At 41.8% G+C, this 16,122-nt stretch overlaps 1 protein-coding gene across 1 annotated transcript in view; it reads right to left on the bottom strand.

Annotated features, from left to right (window-relative positions):
• ARID5B (AT-rich interaction domain 5B) overlaps positions 1-16,122 on the bottom strand; it is a 176,433-nt gene that overhangs the window by 58,480 nt on the left and 101,831 nt on the right. The window lies entirely within an intron of this gene.

Here is a 16,122-nt window from a genome sequence, read left to right on the forward strand (position 1 = left end):
TTACCAAAACAGGATTGTATCTCTTGAAAGACTATAAATGGCGGAGAAAGACTACAAATGAGATAAAACGAGACAATATGCCTGGCACATCATTTGGTACCCAGAAGACACTGATAAATGGTGGAAGCCATTATTATTACTATTATAGGCACAGGCACAAGAGAAGAGTACATCACTTTAAGCATTTTAAGAGGCCAGTGCTTCTCTGGTGGGAGAGTTATTGTCACTCTGGAAACACCTGAACCTTCAGCACAGAGATAGGCACCTCATAGAACCCAACAAGAAAGAATAAGTACAATGAAAGCTAGAGGATCATTTGACACAAACACCTGGTATACCTCCTTGGAGGCTGACTGTCGCCTGCTCTGGCAGAGCCTTTCATCAGAGGGCAGTAAGTAGGTTGTTAAAAAGGGGAGAACATGTCTTAGTAATAATTGATTCTATGTTTTAGACAACTTTAAATCTCAACACAAAAAGTGAAGAAAGAAAACTGCCACACAGTAAAGTGTTGCCAAAATAGGATCAAAAAACATTAAAATAAAAATAAAAAAGAGACTACGCTAAGTATCTTCATTCTCTAAAGGAATCGTTGAACATTTCTGAGGTCCCCAGGCTCATCGGAATCCCCTCTACCTTGGAATCACCATACAGAGAACTCTGCACATGGCAGGAGCTCAATAAATAGACAATCAATGGAATGGAATTGCATATGGCGGGCCAAGAAGAAAAGCAACCTCGTGTTCATAGCTGTCCCAGTACAGACAAATCTATGGGAAGATTGAAACCCAGACAGGGCACAAAGGCTCTTCCTCTGGGTTTTTATAAGAACATTTCTATGAATCAAATTTTGCTTTAAACAAGGCCATGATGTGGCAAAAGAGAAAAGCAAATTCTATCCATGTGAAGGTCAGGGAAGGTTACTTACAAGGGAAAAAGAGTCATTTAAGAAGAAACATCTAAGGTCCTGATCTCTTACTGGCCAAACCAAGTCCTGGTTTTGTTTCTCACATCTACTATTTGTTGACTCAATAAATACTTGTTGCATTTGCCATCACGTGCCTGACCCTGTGCTAGCGTAGCTGGGGATAAAACAGAGAAGGTAACGCAGTTCCTGACTAACGATTTCACATTTTCATGGAATTGAGTAAGTATGCTCACTCATCAGGCCTGTTTCCTTATCTAAAACATTAGGGTTTATTAGACAAGACTAGTACGTGGACCAAATCTGCCTGGTGCCAGAGTTTATTTAGCTTGTACAGTTTTTGTCAATCATTGTCATCAATCTAAAATCATGAGATTTTCACATAAAAATCAGCACGTCTGGCTTTTCTTAAAGAGTTGAGAGATCTGACAACACTGGGCTCGTACTCCTATAACACAGCAAAAGACTGGAGCTGAAAAACAGCTGCTCCTTTAGACAGAGCCTGGGTTCCCACTGCTTCCCGATTGCTTACAGGCTTCACCAGCTCCTCTTCCCCTGAGCTCCCTGCTGACACCTCAGACTACCCGAGTTTGTGACCTCTGGTCTGGAAGATCATTTAGATTTTCATTTCAAATAAAGTATGACCATGAGAGCCAGCCAATGGTATAAATCAGGAACCTGCAGAGAAGAGGTAGTTCCTTGATTAACCCGTATTCTTTACCTAGTGGTCTCAGTCCAAAGGTTACAAGAGCCTCAAGTGGGCTACCAGACAAGGAGCTACCATCCTTCTTCTTAAGGGCTTTCCGCAACTTCATTATCTCCACATGCATTTGGGATTGAGTAGAAGGCAGTCCTGCCTGAAGGCAGAAAAGCATAGCAAGCTTCACTTAGCGGTCTCTCTTATTTTTTACATATTCCCCCTTCGCATGGGTCCAAGATGAATAGGACATTTCGGGGAGCCTCCAAGGACGCCAAACCAGATCTCATTACTCTTCAAGATGCATGGCCTGATTCCTGGGGGATCTACTTTGAAATCCAGTCATCTCAGCTGCAACTCGAACTGTATTCGCTCTTCATTCATTTTTAGACCCTTTGCGCTCCAAAAATGCTTCTTGATGGTTGCTAGGCAACTATTGTTGAATACATGCAAGAGGCATTAATTGTGTGAACACTTTCAAAAACAGGGGGAAAATTGTTTAAAACCGAGGACACTGCCATACCTAAAATAAAACATGTCCTCCTTAGGCAGCTGTTCTGGCTTCTGTATGTCAGGGGGTAAGATGATTTGCCATAAATTACTCCCGTACTCTCTGTCTCGCCCATCATCCCTCTTCAGCCCCCCACTCAAAGATGTAAATCGCTTCCTCTTCGAGTCTCCCTCCCAGGATAACCAGGACTTGTCTTATTAAATATTCTCTGCTTTCCTGTTGTGTGGTTCCTCACTGACCACATTTTTCCTGACATGTGTATTTCATACTTACATATCCTCAGGGCAGGACAACTTGTGGCTTGTCACTTATTGCATCTAGCTTTAGAACCCACTGAACTTATCATATAGCGATCGTCTCTTTCTCTGACCCAAATGGAAACAGCAAGAACTCTTCTATTTTCCACATCAAAGACTATGCTTTCTGCTGATGCCAAATGCTCTGTGCTTCTTACCAGTAAATGCAGACTTCATTTTATAGTGTGTTTTCCCTGCATTTTTTTTGACATTCCAATGTCATGATCAAGCTACAAACACACAGACTTCCATAAATTGAGTCAATTTAAACTAAACAGAGGTACAAAAGTACTAAACAAAAGTACAGAAGTACTAAACAAAGATAGTACTTGTGGCAATGTGGTCGCCTTCTTTTGTTGGATATTAAGTGAAGAAAAATAATTTTCCATCAGAGTCCTAAGGGCAAACTAAGCTAATTACATACTCTTTCCACTATATGGTTCACATGGCTAACTTAGTTTCATCATCTGTAAAATGGAGAAAATGATTCAGGGTTTAGAATAATGCTTGGCATACAGTAAAATGGCATAAAAGCAACATTCACAGCAGTACTATGATAGCTACTACTATCATTATTATTTCTGGTTCTTAAATTCATCTTCCCACTATTTCTTGGCCATATAGTCTCATCTTGGTTAATTCCAATCAAGGATTAGGTCTTTCCTATGAAATAATTTTTTAAAAGATTTATTTATTTATTTATTTGAGAGAGAGAGAGCATGGGCATGCATGAGCACATGCACTTGAGCAAGTGGGGGGAGGCGTAGGGGGGAGGGAGCGGGGAAAGCACACTCCGAGCTGAGCACGGAACCCGAGGCGGGGTTTGATTCCAGGACCCTGAGATCATGACCTAAGCCTAAAGCCAAGAGTTGGACACTTAACCGACTGAGCCACCCAGGCTCCCCCTGCTATGAAATCAATTTTGAAAAATATTGTGGATAATAGACTTAAACACAGAGGAAAAAAAGAGATTCTGATCAGAGATAAAATTACATTAAATAAAAAAACATGATACTAAACTTTCGAGTTACCTTTTGGAAATCCGCAGAGAGAAGAGAGGACACGGTGCACCTGGAACAGAGAGTGTCTACATGGTGTGTGCAAGTGTTAGGGGGCTGGGAGGGGAGGAAGAGAATGAAAACAGACGCAAGAACGTCATGGCTCTGGAATATTCCGGACAGATCAATCCGTGGCCTCTCTGTGTCCCTACACCACCTCCAACTGTCCCACAAGCACGTCCAGAGAGCAGATAGCTGCCAGCAGACCTCCCTCGACTTAGGTGAGCTGTGGTCCACACTGTCGATCTCCGACAGGCAATCCTTGCTCTGTACTGCGCTAAGAGCTTTATGTGCAGAACTTCACTTAATCCTCATACGATTTCCCCTGGAGGTGGGGAATGCCACTAATGCCAATTTATTTTAAAGATTTTATTTATTTGAGAGAGAGCACGCATGAGCAGGGGGAGGGGTGCAGGGAGAGGGAGAAGCAGTTTCCCCGCTGATCTGATGCAGGGCTCGATCCCAGTACCCTGAGATCATGACCTGAGCGGAAGGCAGACACTTAACCGACCGAGCCACCCGGGCGCCCCTCACTAATGTCCATTTAAAGATGGGAAGATGGAAGCTTAGAGAAGTAAAGGAATTGCCCGGGAGCAGAGGCTGGGGTAGTAGTGACTGGGGACTGAGACCCAGACCCGTGTCTCATCGGAGTTCACCTTGCTGGCGTCCTGCTACCTGCGTCTGCACAGCAGCCGCTCCAAGACCCTACTGGGAAGCAGACTCTGTTCCCTCAGACGCAGGGTCCAGGGGTCCAGGGAGAGAGGCTGGAAGCAACTGCAGGGACAATGGCTCGCACGTAACACAGGCTTGCTTACTCGATACTGTAAACTGGCGCTTGATGCTTACGTAACTCCTCCCAACTAAGAAAGAAACAAGCCTGAGCTCGTTCATTTCTCTCCCGGTCCCACACACGATTAAAGGAAACTCCTCTCCTTCCTAGCTGAGGTAATATAATTCCACAACGAAGAATCCTTTGCAACAAATATTTCTTAAGCACCAGTTCGCCTCATGAGGGTCACCAAAGAAACACGAGACCCATGTCTTGCCTTCTAGGGAAGCAGAACGGAGCTTTTTTGTTGGGAGTTCTAGCATATTCCTTCAACAGTCACCGGTTCACCTAGGATTATGTGAGCCACGTACTGGGGACATAGGGTTTCCAAGACTTCCTTTGGCCTTATTCTCACAAAGCTGACGTTCCGGGAAAGTGGATGGATGGGTGCTGTCAACAAGCAAGAGGAGAAGCGCTGGGAACATCACAGGGGGCTCACCTCCTGGCTCACCTCCTTCCTCCTGGAAGCCCCGGGGAAGACCTCTTTGAGGAAGTGATGTGTACGCGGAGGTCGGCAGGACCGAACACGTTCGCCAGTTTGAGGGGTGAGATGACAGTAAGAAGAGGTCTCTTCCAGGAAAGACACACACCAAGACAGAGACATAGTCCAAGGAGAGGAAAGCAAGTTCAAGGACTGAGAGAGTCCCAGACTGCTGGCTGTGCAGGGGGTAGGGTGGGGGTAGGGGGCTGCGGTCTTCTGACCAGACACCATGGAACCGATGCGTAACTGTGGTGAAGACGTTCTATGCTACAGGCTTTCGGGAGACACGCAGAGGGATTCGAGGAGGTGGGTGCAGGATGGGAAGCACATAGTCCGTGTTGTGCCCTGTTCTTTCCTTCTGTATCAGGAACACAGAAGAAGGCTAACCTGGCTGCCTGCCCTGCCCAGAGCCTTCTTACCCCAGCACCCCCATCTCCATGACAGGGCTCTACATTTGTACATGTCACGCTCAGTGACAAAGGACTCACAATAACTCCTTTCATCCCCCACCAGCCCGCGTTTCCCTCCTTCTGCGGGATGAGGAGGGCTGTTTTAATATGTGATTCTTAATTTATTCATTTTCAGCTAGCAAACAATTTTTAATTAGCCTGCTCTTTATTAAGGATATGGAGCAGGTTATTAACTAGGTGCATCTTTGGGTCTTTAAAAAAGTGAAAACGGCGTAATCAATGTGCGTGTGATGTTTAGGGGTTTAATTGGTATTAGTCAACATCTTTAGAGCAAATCTCATCAAGTTCCATTTTTAAGCCCTGACTCAACTGACAATCCCACAAGGCAGCAAGGAAGAGTGGGATTAATATATTAGTCACTTGTAAAACTTGCCAGTCCCTCAATTACATTAGTTCCAGTAAAATATTCAAGGGAATAATCAAGATTTTAAAAAAGAATAAATATCTTCCTCTCTGCCTACTGAATCTGAGAAAAAGGATTCACTTAGCTCTGTCATAGCACTTAAATGCTATTTAAATACTTAAAGACAGTACTCAGATACTAAGTGTCTGTTTAATTCAAGGGCGCCCCCACTAGCGGGCGAGCGCTTCGGAGGTTAGCTCTGTGCTGGGTTCTTGACTGTCCCCAGCCCCGTGTCCTCACACAGGGCAACACACAATGACATAGTTGGTTATCAGAGCATGTTGGTTGGACACACGAATAAATGAACAAACTGTTCCCAGACAGGTGGAGGAGAAGGCCTTTAGGTTACCCCACTTGGCCGTCCTGCCCTGGCCAGTTGTTCTAGATGGTTCTGTTTCCAGCAACAAGGAGTGGGTATAATTACTCAGCATGAGAGACTGACGTCACTTATGGAAAAGCCATTCGGGGTCTGAAAGGAGTGAGGAGGAGGGAAAGGTGTGGCATCACCACCCTATTAGAAAGCCAGACCTTTAGCGGTTACTCAGTTATTTCTTTGTTATCCGTTTGAGGCACATGTCAGGATTTGTGCGACCAGGTCTTTGGTGTATCGTTGTCAGATACGAACACCTCCTGAGCATCCACTTAGTGAAAGCCAGAAGACGCTCTATCAAAAATTTTTCGAAGTCTTTCCAATTTGCCAAAGTTAAAAATGCAAATATGCTTTTCCTCTGCCGCGGTCCCACCGGCCCAGGCTCAGCCTGCTTGCAAAGATCTGCTTGATTATACATAGAAGACATAGAAGGACTTCTGCTAATAGAAGCACCATGATTTGCTCACAAGTTACGCCTTACTTCTCAAGGCGCAGGGACTTGTTCAGGATTTGTATTTAGCATGTTTTTCTAATGACACCTGTGCTGTCATATCTACGTACACAAAGAAACGTAGGTCATCCGGCTAATTTCAAGGCAACAGACGCAGATTATGGATTCGGTTTCAAGACCACAAGTGCAAACGCCCGCGCTTGCTATAGGGAAATGTATAATAAGTAAAGGCAGACGGACAAATCCAGGCCACCCTTCCTAAAAGCCATTAGAGATGACCCAAAATCTTCCCCCTTCAAACTCTCTTTCAAGATACCTCTGTATGTCTGCTCAAAATAATGTCACTGCATTCTAGAGCCAAGATAAAGAGCTTCCTTCACTGTGAGCTTCGTGGCAGCAAGAAAGAAGGCACAAATGAATCACAAAGATGTATGATAAGAACTGTGTGGAAAACACTGTGATAGATGACACATCTCATTAAATATAATTTTATGTGATCGGTTACTGTATTGCCCTGTTTAATTGATTTATATACACTTTAGGAAGCTTTTTACTGTTCGGAATGTAATTATATATTTTATAATTGAGTACATAGTTGATTAATTACAATGTTTATGGTCATTTCAATTAAAAGCTGGATATCAGGCCCATGGTCAGAAATCTACCCTCCCCACCTTTAAAACATTGCTTCTACAAATAATGTTCTATGAAAATGAATTATATTTAACCTATAAGACTTCAGCTTACAGCTCTGTTTCTAGTAGGACATTTATATATAGCCATCAAGGGGATATCTTTTCTTGGGGGTAATTGTCTACTCCTAAGTATCTGTGGCAGAGGGTCATTCTCAGTATGTTGAAAGTTCTTTCCAAACAATTTCAGAACAAGAAAAGAACATCGATACGGATGATCATTTGAATTCAGTGGGAACTCCGTCAATATCTACCCATGAAAACTTTTCTAGATTTTCTTCAAGTCAATGGTTTGGTAGCTTTTGTACTCTTTTAGAAGAACAATGAGAAGTTAATCTCTCTTCTTAAAGAAAAAAAAATCAGAAAACATAATTTTGTCAAATCTCCTTCAAAGGAATTTCTTTTCTAGCTTCTTATCTGTTCAAAGCTGCTTAAGATATGGTAGTCAATATCAATCAGGAAACATTTGACCCAAAGAGATAAAGTCCGGAGGTATGATCGTTTGATGAATGGTCTACTCTTATCAGCTCATAATTGCTATTATAAACTCAACAGAAAGGTTCCCTTCCACTCTCCTTTCTGAAATAAGCCTCAGAGAAAAAGCAGCGGTGGTGTCACCATTAAACTTCACGCACTGAGTGTGTGCAGAAGCCACTGGCTGCTACAAAGACAGCAAGTGTCCGTTAGTCAAAATGAAGAGTCTCTGAAGGTCTACATTTTATAGCCTGTGATGCATTTTCACATACAGTATTTCATTTAACCAAGATGGCAATCTTTTTGGGTTTGTTGCTCTTATCATGTCCTGGAATTCTCTCTGTTTGTGATTTTATATATATATTTCTTTGCTTGCTAGCCGCATCCCTAGACTCTAGACTTCATGAGGACCAGGGACTTACCACTGTTTAATTCACTAAGGTTGACTCAGAGTCTAATGCAATGTCTGATACATAGTAAGTTCTCCCTAAACATATTTATTGAATTGATGAATGGTGGCCTCAACAGAAAGAAAAATAGCTGGAAGGATGAATCAGGAATCCTGTGTTGAGGGGATCATCTTGCTTATTTTATTTTATTTTAAAATTTTATTTATTTGTTTAGGAGAGAGAGAGAGCACGAGCCACGGGAGGGGCAGAAGGAGAGAGAGAAGCAAGCTCTCCACTGAGCAGGGAGCCCAATGTGGGGCTCGATCCCAGGACCCTGGGATCATGACCTGAGCTGAAGGCAGACACTTAACTGACTGAGCCACCCAGGTGCCCCTGTCTTGCTCCCCTTTAAAGCTAAGAACTGAGGCTTGAGTGGGAAGCTGCTTATTCAGAGGGGCAGGCACATAAATCAACACCTGCCATATCTTTGTGTGGCTATTGCTGAGGATGCTGTCTCTTATCTTTATCCATGACACAAAGGGGTGAAGCAGCAGAGGGCACACCACCAGCTCGGTCTCTATGTGACCTTGATCATGACTACTATTGTTGTTATTTTAAGATTACTATAGCCGTGAGAAACATTTCCCATATATTGTCTTGGCCAATCCTCATGAGAACCATGGGAAACAGGTATTATCATCCTTGTATTTGAGATGAGAAAGTTCAGTCAAGTTAACTAAACAAACAGCAACAACAGAACAGACAAGAAAGCAGACCAAGCATTATGCATATTAGGGGTAAATTTCCTCAATACCTATATCTATTACCCAGAGGTGAGCGGATGGCAGTGATGGTGAAATGGTGGCTTCATTTCTCAGACTCAACATCCCATCACTAGAACAGAGAGTAGCAACAGTGTCTGAACCAAGTTTATTCCAGATTCTCCCACTAACATGTTTAGGCCATGAGTCCCAATAACACTGTTTCCACATCTGTGATAATGGGCTAATGTTATTTCCCTCCATCCACTCAAAAGACTTTTGGAGGAAAAAGAAGAATCACATTTACCAGCAAAATACTACTGTGATGATTTGGGAGGGAGGCGGGGCACTGGTGTGAAACATTACCCATAAAAACTTCATAATCTCCAACCAAAGGCTGCATCTCTGTGGATTAGTGGCTTTGTGTTCTGTAGACTATTTCGCCTGCACATCCATCAAATCCAGTAGGCTGTAGAATGAGCTGCTCTGGACGTTAGCCCTTAGCGGTGGGACGTAAAGTCTCATCAAGTTCAAACAACACCAGTGTGCCAAACAGTGTGGATATACCTAAGCCTTCTCTATCCTCCTCCAACTTCAAGACCATCCAGAAAGCTGTCCTGAGCACGCTGGATATAATTACCAACTTTTTTCAATTGCATACAATTTTCATAACACAGCTAGCTCCGTATTCTTCTATTCACAATTCGTTTTATGAATTGTTTCAAGTCTATTTACTAACTCTCCCAAGAGGCTGGGTTCCTCAGTGTGCCTAGGGCAGATTTCAAGGCAGAACAGCTAACACTCAATAAATATTTGTGGTTGGCTGGCAGATCAGAAATATCCCTCTTGACCTTGTCCAAAAGTACCATTCTTATAAATTTTGTAAGTAAGGCTTCCCTTCACTTAACTACTGTGACACTTCACTATCTGTCTCTATTTTTAGAGTCATAGCTATCTTATCCTTCTTTCTTTTTCCCCCTTCCCACTGTTTCTGACACAATGTTCTACCCCCCCCCCAAAGCAACCTTACACTGACCAATCCCGTCAGCACTTCAGTATTTCATTCTTCTGGTATAAGAATATGCCTCGAAATGTGGCAATGACCTGCTCACATGTGTATAAATACGCCGTTTGATCAAGCTGGGTGTGAGTAGACTGAAGAGGACTCTATGTTATGTATACATGGAACTCTGAAGGCAGCAATACTTATGTCAGGGCTGTTAACTGTAAACTATGAATTGTATACTGTGAAGGCTGAAGGAGGCACTGTGGGAAGAGGTCCCTCATTGAAATTTAAGGAGCAAACCCTTGGATAGTCTGAACTGATGAATATTCTAATAAGTATCTTGTTACTTGCAAACATTCCATTATCTACTAGCAAAGCATGTCCAAAGGGCAGTGTTACTTTAACAAACAGATAAGCGTTACCCATAGCAATGGGGTGAAATCCTCAAAACAAGTGTTCTCTGCATCATCCATGACCACGTTTCCTGCCATAGCTCCTAGGTGCTGGGGAAGGGGTGAGAGACTTGACCCAGTGTATCAGAAGTCCAGGCAGAAGAAAGAGATAAACATGGAGACATGTCTCTTTGGCTTATTCCCAGTATTTCCTTGATCTAGAGACCTCCTCTAAACTCTTAAGAGACTAGCTGGTTCTTGACACTGGCTCAATGGGTTTTGCTGCTCTGGTCAATGAACAAATTTAACCTTGTGGTCCAGTGACAGGAGATCTCTGTGGATTGTTCACATTGAGGGGTTTTGCTTGTTTGTTTTTAGTTTAAATTTTAAGTCAACTTCCTTGCCAGAAAGTATGCTCTCTGTTCCTTTCCGTCATTTTAGTTCTTTATGAGACCCAGGGAATTGTTGTCCTGGGAAAACACATTGATTTTAATATTCCGTCAATGATGGCCCTCAAATCATAGCAAGTCCAGAGCCAAAGCCACAAATGAGAGATCGTGGTGGCTGAGGGGGCACAGGGAAAGCGGGAAGGTCTTCAAAGGACCCCAGGCCCTAGCGGGTTAAAAGAAAGCTGGAGTGCCCCTTAGCTGGAGAGCCATATGTTGTCTCATCCTAGGAATGGGCTTGAGAAACCCGAGAAAGTGGTGTTCGGAGGAGATTGGAGCTCATCTAGACCAGTCCACTGGACTATACCAACAAATGTAATTATATAGGCTCTGCTCCTATCACAAAGAACGAATTCCATTTCAGGGGGAAAAAAAAAAAAAAAGAAGATTAAAGAGCCTGGGGCAGAGGGAATTTGCCCTGGGGCTTCAGAGCTACAACAATGGTTAGAGAACGTGAAATTTACAAGAATTGAAAAGAGCTGTGGGATATTGGGTCTTATTTCTACTTTTCCCAAAAGGAGAAAATTACAAATCATTAATAACTTCCCTTCCTGACTCCTCTATGTTGTGTCATCTTCCAATTCCTGTGATTGTGCTGATGGCGCCAGTTCCTTAAAGGCCCAGCTATAAAATATATGGACTAATTGTTGAACAAAACCAGGGAGCTATTAACACCCCAGCAGTGCGGCCCTTCTGGTCGGACTCTATTATATCTACACCACTGGGTTTGTACAGCTCCATCGTGGGCCTTGAAATGCTGAAATAAATTAACTCCTTTATTTAGACATAAACATCACATCACACCCCAGAAGGAGCCAGAATGGACATTTCTGGTTCGCACATTCAGTCCAGGGCAAAGAGAGACACTTCCCTGTAAATATCGCTAACCAAAATCTGAATTTTCTAATTTCAGAAACCCATTCCTCCAACAGAGTCGTATTTATAGAAAATGAAATTTGGGTTTTCAGTTATGCCAACTTTCTCTTTCATATTCAAATGCTACATATATTCCAGAACATGTTTACAGAATTTTCCCATATTTCTAAATAAATACACAAAAGAAGTTCTGAAATATACACATTTTAAAGATGACTTTGCACACAGCAGCTTACTCCCAGATGTTTTACATTCTGAATTTCTCAATAAATGAATAACATGCTAGGAAAGCAAACACGGGCTGACAGTATTTAGTCTAAGTTTTTTAAACGGTGTAACATACGTAGCTAAAAACAATTTTCAGTAACGATATTTCACTCTGAGCAGTTATTAAAGAATTCGAAATGAGCATTTGTCGGGTTCAGCACTGAGTTCTTACAAATGCAGTTTTTTAGGCTGATTTTCATTGTTTTGAGTTTCTCGCAGCCACACGGCAGCAACAGTTCTTGTCTTCTATCTTCCGAGTTATATATATGTGTGTATCTATATTCATGTGACAAGCCCATGATCCCAGTTCACTGCCACGAGTGCTCATTAACAAGCCTCACAGCCCACAGTCAGTGCTGCGAGCTTTGAACCAGTTCCAGAACGAGGGCTACAGCAAATGGCAGCCTGGCCTTTTCACTTCTTCCCGTTTTTATATATACATATATACACATATATATAAAAAATGCAGAAAACTCCCAAGAACTGCTCCTTTCACACCTTTTATCTCCTTTATAAATTCGTAATATTCACTCATTAAATCTCAAACTTTGCTACATTCTTATGTAATGCTTAATTCTCTTCTTCTCTGGGGTTGGCTTGTGAAATGTCTTTAATTAAAAAAGCTAAAAGCACTCTAAATCTGGATGGCAGACTCATTTCCAGGGCATTCAGGCATGTTGTCTAATTTTAAAACTCTGACAGGATACATGTAAATTTATGCAAGTTTCATAAAAGTCACAATTTCCTCCTTGAATTCAAGCTAAAGAAAATGCCCCCGAGCTCTTTGCAAAGCTGTTTGTTTTACTGGAAAGCTCATTTTGCCCATTGTGTTGAAGGTGATTATTCTAAAGAATATCCAATGTCAGAATCCCATCAATCCACCAAGAATTAAGGAGTTAAGTTTCCCTACTATTGATCAAACAGGCTCTTTGATCACTATTTTATGGCTCTTTAAACACAGATGGGGGTGGGGAGGGGAAAATATTATCATGCAAATTATTTCGGTTGACAGTAATTAAGAAATTATATGTTAAGAAAATCAGTAATTGTTCACATGAGTCACTAATGTGTTTTCATTCTTTGTAAAACTTTCTGGCACGCCCTTCCTTTCTTGCTTTAAATAAGCAAGGACTGGAAAATATGCACAGTATTTGGAACCCAGGGGAGTGACATATTAATTCAAAGTTTGCTTGGAAGTGGAGCTTTGTGGAAACTCAAACGAGTTCCCATCCTTTTTGTTTCTACCACCCTTCACCCAAGACTTCGCTCCAGAATGTTGGGGTAGCCCCTGTGAATGTGTGAGGTCGGGTCTTCTATGGGCTAGGACTCTCCTCCCTTCCTCAGAAGGACATACCTGGAAGACCCAGGGCTTACGAAATCTGTAAGAATAACCCACAAAATGGGGGGATCGAAAACAGCTCAGCCATGGGCAATTAACTAGTCCTTGCTAATTCTGTTGCTCCCCAGAAGCAAATCTTCACTCGGAATTAAACCTTTGCCAAAGTTTGTTTTGGAAAGGCCTTAAATCCACAGGAAAGGGACTAACAGGGTATGATGGAAGGCTGAGACGGGTTCCCTCCCGAACAAGGCTGGGACACCTTCAAATGAACTCAGGTTAGCTTACAAATCACCGATCCCTAAAAGAGCACACACTAAAATCACATTTGTTTTTATTGAAAGACAGCCTCAAGTGCTGACATGTAGAGTATGACATGTGATACATAATAATACTCTTAAACCAGTTCTGACATAATATCTCCGGCGGCCTAATAACCACAAATGATTGCTTTAGTTAAGAACTAGCCAGAAGCAAAATAGATCCATGTAAAAGTAGCTTGAACCATAAATACCTCAACAATATTTTATGTCACTTTGTAAAAGTTAAAGGAGTCCTATAATAATTAACAACAAAAACGCCATGTTCTTTACTATTGTGTGTTGGTTGTGAAAGTTTGTTTCATAGTCCCGAGGCTGCCAGTGCCGTAAATTATGCAGGCCAAGAAGCATTAAGGAGAAATAATAGCAATTTAAACGAAGGCTGACGTAATTCATGATAAACAGTCATTGGAAAATATTACAATGTTGTCTTTTTTGAGTGGGTTTAATCAGAAGAATGTGACCATATTCTAACATAAACCACTTCTCTTTTCCATTGTGCTAGCACTTGGAATGTTGGCACTCACCCTGCCTGCAAGGTTCTTATTCACAATAATTGCTGAATCCAGGGCTCTAACACCTCCAGGGAACCTAACAATGTAAATTTGGTATTCTGATTGATGGAAGGAGCTTCCAAGACAAAGCTCAAAAGCTCCGGGCTGCATGGTGGTCCAAAAGGGGGCCTGAAATTGGAGATGCATGTAGCCAGGATAACTTAAAGAGTATGTATCAAAAAGATGCCTAAGGAATGCAAACACTGAAGAATCGCTTCATTGTCACGTCTAATAGAACCTTGAGAGGTGGGATAAAGCCGGCAGCTGTTAGGATAAAAGCAAACCTTTGTCACAAATTGTTCTGGGTGAACTGTAAATACAGCAACACATTAAGAAGCAAATAAGATGAGAAAGACCAAACCTGCCAACTTTCATTAATGCAAAGTATCGCCAGGTCAGTATCACAGACATGATCATAGGGTACGGCGGTCAAGCAGATGTTTCAATCTGAACACACACAAATAATTGTTAAATTTAATGTGGGGGCAGGGGGAGGGGAAGTCTGTGCAATAAAAAACTGACTGGGAGAAGGTTATTTATTTATTTTTTAACAATAACAACAACAACAAAACAACAAAAAGGGCAGCAAGCTCAGAAACATGCCAGCTTGGGGACTGGGCAATATTTACCTCTCTGGAATTCACCCAGTCTTTGGGAGCGTAAAGGGAATAATATTGCTATTATAACTGCAAAGCCTTCCAATGTACAGTTCATTTAAAAGTCTTTAAGCCAACTATTGATTATTCGTGTCAACGGAGGAAGGTAAGGATAAAAGAAAACACTGAAAATCCAATAGCTTATTTTTCCCACTAGTTTCTATTTCATTCATGATCCATTCTTTCCAAAGGCCATTAAGAGCAGCAGAAGTGATTTCATTTTTTTCTTCCTCTCCTTTTCTCTGCCAACCTTCGGGTGGAGGTGCTAATGAGCTGGAATAAACTCAAACGACAGCAGAGGAGGTCTGCCCGGGAAGTCAGGGACTTGGATAATCTACATAGTGGGGCCCCCTGTCCCTGATAATCAAAACTTAATTGCCACCTTCCAAAGATCATTTATAATATCCATTATATAGCAAAACAGACTATTTTTGACTCTGGATCGCTTTTTCCAACTGAATCTATTTAAATAGTCCCAGGGGTCAAATATCTGGCCACTCCTTTAAAAATATTCTTTCAAACTATGATAAATGGCTTTCTTTGGCATTTATACTAATAAAAACGTATTTTATCTCCTCTTACCACACAAACCTTACTTTCTCTAAATAGCCCATTGCGAACATTATCAGTGAATTTCGCTCAGTGTACAAATATTTTATGTATTACAATGAGTAGCAGAACGCAAAACTTGCAAATATTTATTTTTAGACATATGGGAAAAAAAGCAATTAGAGCTAAAAATGTGAAGAATGAAGAACTCACTTAGAAGCAATTACATTGGACATGCAAACTGTTCTGCCATCAAACTTTTATTCAGCTGCCGTAGAGCATATTAAGAAATATCACTTGCACACACACACAAAAAAAGAAAATATTACTTCACAACTGAAAATATCCAATCACTATAAACAACATCTGGGGGTCATTAATAACTTACTCTGCAGCTGAATTAGCCAAATAATAAGTGGCCTGACTCAGAATCCCTAAATTTCTATTTTTGAAGGAAAAACACAACAGAATACCATGGCTTATATTTGCAAATGCAGATGCTCTCTGGGTAGACAAATGGGTGTCCACGCAGCCATCAATTTGCGTCCCCACGCGAGGCACACATCGTTGATGCCATGTATTCACTATCTCGCCCGATGTGGTGTCCTGTTTTTGTTTTGAGGAAGTTTAAAATTCGTAATATCGAGTTCACTCTTCACTCAGAGCCTTGTGTGTAATTAGCATATTTTTCAGACTGGTAAGAATCTGACCATAAGCAGCATCTGAGAGGCTCCCATTCCAAACTACTACAAAGCCTTTCATACGCAGCCTCATAACACATTTTAAGAGCAAGCATACTGTTCAAATATTCCAGCCCTAAGATAAAAGAACTAACAATTTTACTGCCACACAAGCCACTGTGCTGAGACACCCTAAATATTTATACTAACGGGAGTTGAAAATAGTCTCAGAGAAC

The sequence above is a fragment of the Ursus arctos genome, unplaced genomic scaffold (genome assembly GCF_023065955.2).
Source record: "Ursus arctos isolate Adak ecotype North America unplaced genomic scaffold, UrsArc2.0 scaffold_7, whole genome shotgun sequence".
Classification (NCBI taxonomy): domain Eukaryota; kingdom Metazoa; phylum Chordata; class Mammalia; order Carnivora; family Ursidae; genus Ursus; species Ursus arctos.